The sequence below is a fragment of the Myotis daubentonii genome, chromosome 10, assembly GCF_963259705.1.
Source record: "Myotis daubentonii chromosome 10, mMyoDau2.1, whole genome shotgun sequence".
NCBI classification, from domain to species: domain Eukaryota; kingdom Metazoa; phylum Chordata; class Mammalia; order Chiroptera; family Vespertilionidae; genus Myotis; species Myotis daubentonii.
Window position 1 is genome coordinate 38,860,695 of NC_081849.1, and position 6,702 is coordinate 38,867,396.

The window sequence follows — 6,702 nt, forward strand, 5'->3', positions numbered from 1 at the left end:
TCCGATATTTACATTACGATTCATAACAGTAGCAACATTACAGTTATGAAGTAGCAACAAAAAGAATTTTATGGTTGGGTCACAACATGAGGAACTGTATTTAAAGGGCCAGAAGGTTGAGAACCACTGCTCTAGATGGAGAGACAATGAGGAGTGGGGCAACTGATCTCTTGCAATGGAAACCCCTCAATCTGAGCCACTCAGCTTTCAGACAGGAAGAAGAGGCTGGTGTAGGTTATTTTGAGTTTTGGTGTAGGGATAATTTGAGTTTCCCAAATGCTCTCATAAATCCACATTACAATTTGTGAAGTCCCACTCTTTCTCAATCACAGACGTATTTCAGCAAGGAGACTGGTGAGAGCTGTAGGCTCCACTGACATTAGTTTGGCAACCCTCGGATCAGCCTTTACTTTTAATTTCAGCTATTTCAGGTGTTCTGTGACAGGAGATAAGAGATTATCTCGGTCCAGTCAGAGAAAGTCCTGGGTTCCCTGCCCATATAGAGTGACACTTGAGCTATTAATTAGTTGCTTTCTTTAAACTGCTTGGATCAGCCATCCAGCTCTGTAACCACTTCTAGGATTTCATGGGAACTCAATTGATCCCTAGAGAACTTTCGGCAAAAATTCACTCAAGTTTTTCTACTGTATGATATTGGCTCCTAGATTAGCATCCGTCAAGCTACGTACATTTTCATTTTTTTCGGGTCCAATAAAGCCAGATTACAGAGAGAGAGAGAGAGAGAGAGAGAGAGAGAGAGAGAGAGAGAGAGAGAGAGAGAGAGATGGATTTTCCTAACATTCAAGGGAGGAATTACCTGGCATTTTAGTTTTCCTCAGCCAGAGACAGGACTCTTGTCTTCCACCAACGCTGAGGCAATTGTAAATTCCTGAATTGGAGTTCAGAGGGTTCAGATGCTGGGCAAAGAAAAAAGAATAATATGCTCATCACAAAACTAGCAGAACAGACTCAACCTTGGATAAACTTGATTTACGTAGGGAGAAACTGGGTTTGTCAGGGGAGGCTTTCTGATAAAGTACTAACTAACCTTCTTCTCTCCTTGCAGGCTGAATCAGTGTGGCGGGAAAAGCTGAAAGGAGAACATTGTGTTCAGGAGGTAAAACTAAACTTGGTCAGGGGGCACCCGGACTTGAACCGGGGACCTCTTGATCTGCAGTCAAATGCTCTACCACTGAGCTATACCCCCACCTGCTTACCTAAGCCTAATAAGTACTCTAAACCTATAAAGCCACACCCTGACTGTCACCACCTTGAGATGTGTTCTTGCTAGTACTATGTCATCATATCCTCTGCAAACTGGGATTTGATCTTGGGAGCTTGACAAGATTTATATAATAAAAGAACCACATTTAGGGCTCCAGCCTACTAACAGGCCTCCCACCACCTCAAGGGAAGGCTGAACCCCCAGAAGGTGCTGTGTGTGCAAACTCACCATGTGCACACAGCACTGTGCGATGCTCACTGTCACCTCATAACAAGCTGTCTGTCTGGAATCAATGTGCTTCCCAGCATTGGAGATGGCAGTCTGCTGCAGTGCCTGAAACAATAGCTCTAAGTTTTTCTGTGAACATACAAATTCTGAGATACAGGTTTTAAGGTATTGGGCCTGTACCAAGTTTAAAAATCCAACGTTTAAGCTCAAGGTGCTAGCCACACAGAACTCACGGTGATCATTACACTATTTTCTGGGCATTTGCTTTAGTTGATGTGGGTCATGAATTAAATCATTTAAAGCAATTTAATAAATTGTGTATTTATCATTCTGTTCATTTTTCAGCTAACAACCTGAGAGAAGATTACAAATTCCACCACACTTTCTGCACCGGTATTGCAAAGTTCTTGAAAGTCTCCCCAGAGAAGTTGGTCATGATGCAGCCTGAGAAATTCCAGTCCAAATTCGAGCCCAGGAGCAACATGATGGACATCCAGGTGGGTGAGGGCGCTTGGGACATGGGACAATGTGTGCTTCTAACAAGCTCCCAGTGATTCTGACTCACGTACAGTTTTGGAGCTATTGATTTAATTTGTGCTCTTACTTGAATAGATCTGAAAAAAAAGTCAGAAATTAAAATCATCCCCAAACAAAACGTACCTGGTTAATGACAAAGTCACAACAATGTTTATTCTCAAGAGCCTTTTTGTGCTAAACACACTGAGACCCTCTTGATTTCTCCTCTTCTTCCCCCTTATTCTGCACTTGCGGAGTCCTTCCATATGCCAGATGGAAGTATGCCATGCATGGAAAAGTGATGAAGTGACAATGAGAGAGATTTATGGTCACCGCAGCATAGACACAGGACAGAGTCAACATGTGGTCAGAACAAAAGGGAGTGCCAACAGGTGACACTTGAATCAGGGACTACTGGATATGCAGTCAAATACTCCACCCCTGTCCACAGACATCTCCTATCTGTTTACTTTCCTGATTAGAACCATTTCACCTGTGTTGTCCCAACCAAGGATCCAATGTGTATTGTAATTTCTCTTAATTTCTAGTAAACTAATGGGAACTGACTGACTAACTGATCTTGCTTTAAAGAAAGAGAAAGAGAAATCTAAAAAGCAACATGTGAAAGAAATTGAATTCTACAATTGACAGCTGATTTATCAATAGAAGTGATGGTATCCAGGTCACAATGGAAAAGTATTTTTATAATGCTAAAAGAAAAATAATAGCCCAACTAGAATTGTTTACAGCAGCAATTACTTTAAATACAAATTTATTAAAAACTCCAATTAAGCCCTGGCTGGTTTGGCTCAGTGGATAGAGCATCGGCATGTGGACTGAAGGGTCCCAGGTTCGATTCTGGTCAGGGGCACCTGCCTGGGTTGCGGGCTCGATCCCCAGTGGGAGACGTGCAGGGGGGCAGCCAATCAGTGATTCTCTGTCATCATTGATGTTTCTGTCTCTCTCTCCCTCTCCCTTCCCCTCTGAAGTCAATCAAGACATATTTAAAAAAAGAACACACAAAAAAACTCCAATTAAAATATAAGATTTTCAAACTGAATGAGAAAAAACTATTAGCTACATATGTGAATGTCACCTTAAATATGGGGACACAGAAAAGTGGAGAGTGGAAGTATAAATAAAGATATATTATGCAAATACTAAACAAAAAGGCTGGTATAGCAATATTAATATGAAAAATAGATTTAAGTCAGTAAGCATTCCTACAGATAAAAGGAATATTTTAAAATGATAAAGAAATCAATCCATCAGGAATATATTGCAATTCTAAATCTAAATGCACCCAATAACATAGTGTCAAATACATAAAACAAAAATGAACAGAGCTAAAAGAAGAAATAGACAAATTCTCAACCATAGTGGGAGGTTTTATTTTTTATTTATTTATTTTTTTAAAAAATATATTTTATTGATTTTTTACAGAGAGGAAGGGAGAGAGAAAGAGAGTTAGAAACATCGACCAGCCGCCTCCTGCACATCTCCCACTGGGGATGTGCCCGCAACCCAGGCACACGCCCTCCACCGGAATCGAACCTGGGACCCTTCAGTCCGCAGGCTGACGCTCTATCCACTGAGCCAAGCCGGTCAGGGCAAGGATGTTTTTCTTAATATAAAATCTCAAGTTATTGGATAAAAAGCAGAAAGGGTAGGCCATCACAGACATTCAAGTGAGAGATGTCTAAGTGTGTAATGTTTAATGAGCTAAACATTACAAAAGAACTTTGGGGATTACTACAAATATAAAAACATATAAACATATAGGTAGAACTTGGCAACTAGAAACCACCCCCATCTTCTACCTGACTACTCAGAGAGACTTTTTTTTCCCTGTATTTTTTAAAAATATATTTTTATTTATTTATTTTATTTATTTATTTTTTAAAATATTTTTTATTGGTTTCAGAGAGTAAGGGAGAGGGAGAGATAGAAACATCAATGATGAGAGAGAACCATCGATTGGCTGCCCCATTCTGGGGATTGAGCCCACAACCCAGGCATGTGCCCTTGACTGGAATTGAACCCAGGACCTTTCAGTCCGCAAGCCGGCGCTCTATCCACTGAGCCAAACCAGGTAGGGCTATTTTTATTTATTTCAGAAAGGAAGGGAGAGGGAGAGAGAGAGAGAAACATCAATGATGAAAGAGGATGATTGTTTGGGTGTCTGCATGCCCCCTACTGGGGATCAAGCCACAACCCAGGCATATGCTCTTGACCGGAAGGCGAGACCCTTCAGTCTGCAGGCCCATGCTCTATCCACTGAGCCAAACCAGCTAGGGTTTAGAGAGACATTTTTGCATCTAAGTATTTTATCATTCCTCACACCATTACCTGGGTAACAGGAAAAACCTCCAATAAAGATGAAGGTGAGGGCAAGATGTAGCAACTTGTCTTTGAAGTTTGAGGAGGTGTCCTGACATCCTCTGAAACTTACTGGAGTGGCTGTCATTGGAGTGGCAATCCATACAAGAGATGGGGGACTGTGAACCCAACCAGGATCGCAATTTGACAGTTCTGCCTTTGTTTTCCGACAATCCGCCACTCAGTAGTCATAGGGAAGTCTGCCCATTTCCATTTGTGTCAGAAGAGCGTGTAGACACTTGAGCTTTCCATTGTATGTCTTTGAGCTTCCCAATGCTGTCAGACTGGGCTCAGTCTTTTGTCCTGTTCTGTAACAGCAGCTGGCCCTGGAAAGTTATCTTTCAGTGGGAACTTTATGCTAAGAAGGAGTGATGCTCAAAATATTTAATGACTGCTACAGCACAGACATTCACCAGTCAGAATGGAGGCTAGCCGTAAATATCCATTAAGGGCCTATCAGATGAATAAACTGCCTCCAACCCACGTGGGCAGTGCCATCCATGTGACTGAGAACTCAGCCATTTTATGACTGAGCGCCTTGAGTTCCCAGATTCTCAGCCCTGAAGAATCAGCTGGGTTTCCACTTTCTTCCGTTCCATATAGGACAGAAAACCAACCCCACGCCCACTCCCTCTCCTTTCAGGTCTTCTGCCTGCAACCCACTCCGGTTGCAGAAGCCCAGGTACATTGTCGCAGACACAGGAAGTGGTTCTGTCTACTGAGAAAGATGAGACAGTCGTCTGCAGGTCAGGGAGCTCATGGCACTGAAGGAAAGGTTGGAGATGCGGGTCACAAAGCAGGGGTGACCGATCCAAAGGAACCCAGCCCACCAGGCTCTTGGACAACGTACACTGGCTAGGGACACCACAACCCCACAGCGCTGCCAACCCCGTCTCTGCGTGTAGTCTGAGTCGGGGGCACCTGTTTGGCCAGAAGTGCCAGTGGGATAGAGGAAGAAAACAGCCTTCCATTTTGGCTTCTGCGGCTGCCAGCAGAGCCATCGCCAAGGCTTACACAATTGGGGAAAGAGGGTACAGGAGCAGGCTTACTGCGATCAACATTTACATTGGACAAAAGGGGAAGCACATTCAGTTATAGAAACTGGGTATGCGAATGAAACTCCATGCCTTCTTTCCCTTTGGCTACAGCTCGAGCCTCCTTCTAGATGCCAATTTTCAGTATTCAACAGCCTTTCACAAGAACGTTACATAAAAAAAACACCCCAACCGTCAGTGGTACACAAGCATTCCAGGAGTAGGGAATGTTCCTCGCTAAGGCCTTGGCTCCCAGTCCATTGTTCCATGTGATTCTTGGCTCCATCCTCTCAGGGGTCTTACTTTTCCATCATCTTCCTTCGTAATTTCTGAAGAGATTATTGGAAAATACGTCCTTTTTGTTGACTGAGCAGTCTTCTCAACTTGTTTCCCACCTGGCCAGAGTTCTTTTTACTTCCCAGCCTCAGTATCTTTTAGCCCCGAGCTGTTGATGTTTTGTCAATAAAGCTTTCTCAAGAAATGTGTGGGTTTCTTATGTATTTTACTCCATGATCACAATTCTTTTTGACATATGCTCTCCCTCCAGCTCATGCATAATTATTTGGACACATCACAGTTCTGTAAGACCACAGCCCTAATCTTTCTAGAACACTTTTGTCCAACTGAGAGGATATACTTGGCACCACCTTAATGCTTCTGTGCTCTTAATAAAATGCATTAAAGCTATGAGTTCATTAAAGCTTGATTTGGTCTTAGACTGTGTCTTACGGGAAGGCTCTGGATTTTGGCTTGTTCCTAAAGTGATATAACAATGGCCTCACCTTTGTTTTTGAAGAGAATGGTTTCATTTTTCCAACTACTCCATTTCTGAGCTATGTATATTGCTTCTAAATTCTAATTACAAACCACTAAGTTCTCTTCTGAACTCAGATTTTTTTGTAGCACCTTGTCAAAAACAGCCTGTGACAAATAGCTCGTGCATTCAACATTTTGCCTTGAAATAGCTTATTCCCAACTCTGTATCTTTGCTGCTTTCTAGGTTATCTTGAGGCTCTTGTTCCCGTCCTTGCTATTTTCCCTGCAGACTAACAGCTTCCTTGCCACCCACTGCTTCATCATGAAGCCATTACATGTATTTTAATATTTTGTCACTTCAGGAGCCCCTTCTACCTATCAATTTCAGTATTTGTTAGTCTTATTCACAATAACATTGCATAATAAGCCACCCCCAAAAGTGATGACACACAACAGTAAGCATTTATTCTCATGCCTGTGGGTTTGCAGGTTGAATGGGAATCAGCTGATCTAGGCTGGGCTTGCCTGAGTGGGTCAGCTACAAGCTGCAGGTCTAACTGGCCT

At 42.6% G+C, this 6,702-nt stretch overlaps 1 non-coding gene across 1 annotated transcript; it reads right to left on the minus strand.

The window, feature by feature from the left end:
* Window positions 1-1,135: 1,135 nt before the first annotated feature.
* Window positions 1,136-1,207, minus strand: TRNAC-GCA (transfer RNA cysteine (anticodon GCA)). Its single transcript has one exon. It is a non-coding gene; the product is annotated as a tRNA-Cys (tRNA).
* Window positions 1,208-6,702: the final 5,495 nt, after the last annotated feature.